The following is a 1524-nucleotide window of genomic DNA, read 5'->3' on the forward strand; positions in this document are numbered from 1 at the left end:
GACCTCTTCTAAATCCCTACCTGTGTACAGTTTTAGCTGTTTTTTTAATGATCTTCAGCAGTATTTTGCTTGCATGCAATATTAATGAAAGTTGGACAATGACCAATGATAGAAAAACTGATGCCGTTGAGTTGTCAAAAAGAACAAACAAATACCATCAGAGTACTCACTGGAGGCAAGGAGGATGAAGCTGTCTCACACACTGTGAGCATGTTATTAGGAGGGTCTAGCCCTTGGGAAGGGGCATCATGATTGGAAAAGTGGAGGGTCCGAGGAAAACAGGAAACTGTCAATGAGACAGCTTGACACATTGACCGTAACAATGGGCTCAAGTGTAATCAGATATGATGAGGATGGCACAGGGATTAGAGCTGTTGTTCACAGGGTCATTACTGACTCAACTCTACATGACAGCATTTCCAGAAACAGGTTTCCACACTCTCAGTCTAAAGAGTGGGCGGTAAGTGTTAGGACCGTGGAGCTGTTCCCCCTTCCTTTCCCAGAATATCCACCAAAATGAAACACAGGGAGTAGCAGCTGTGACTGTTCCTCTCTGAAAAGGGCTGTGTGAGTTACCTCCTTTCCCCAAGAATAACTCCCTTCTCAATAAAGGAATGGATAGAGAAGCTGTGGTCTATTCACACGAGGAAATACTACATAGCACTGGAAAATAAGGAACTCATAATAACATAGTATACAGAATTGGTGACCCTGGAGGACATTATGCTGAGTGAACTATCTCAGTCACAAAAGGACAAATTACTGCATAGTGTCACCATTATAAAACAGGACTGAAGAGGTGTGGGGTGGTGAGGGAGGAAATTGTGCAACAATGAAATAATATTTTTAAAGAGAAAAGCGACCAGATGCTGTGCTAGAGAATGAGGGGCAAACTCCTCCTGGGCCAGTCGGACCCAATTCTAAGGTACACCAAATTAAAGAGAGAGAGAGAGAGAGAGAGAGAAGTGAATTGGGGGGAGTGAGGAGGAAAATATGCAGCAATGAATAAATGGAAATCCAAGTTTTCTGTAAACTTTCATTGTTGTTGTTGTTATGTGCCGTCGAGTCGTTTTCGACTCATAGCGACCCTATGCACAACAGCCCTGAACCCTGCTCTATCCTGTGCCAACCGCACTGCCTCCGGCACACCCATCCCTACTACCCCAGTCACCAAACCAATCTATCTCATAGAGGGTCTTCCCCTCCTGCGTCGTCCCTCCACCCTCCCAAGCATGATGTCCCTCTCCAAGGACCCGTCCCTCCTGGCAATATGTCCAAAGTATGTCAGACGAAGCCCCAGAATCCTTGCCTCCAAGGAGTTGCTTGGATTAATCCTCTCCAGGGTGAATCTGTTTGTGTTCTTGGCAGTCCATGGTACACTCAATACTCTTCTCCAGCACCACAGCTCAAAAGCATCCACTCTCCTTCTGTCCTCCCTAGCCATTGTCCAACTCTCTGATGCATAACAAGTGATTGCAAAGACCATGGCCTGTAACAGGCGCACCTTAGTCTCCAGAGAGACAC

The sequence above is a fragment of the Elephantulus edwardii genome, unplaced genomic scaffold (genome assembly GCF_000299155.1).
Source record: "Elephantulus edwardii isolate Elephantulus edwardi_28Jun2011 unplaced genomic scaffold, EleEdw1.0 scaffold00496, whole genome shotgun sequence".
Lineage (NCBI taxonomy): Eukaryota > Metazoa > Chordata > Mammalia > Macroscelidea > Macroscelididae > Elephantulus > Elephantulus edwardii.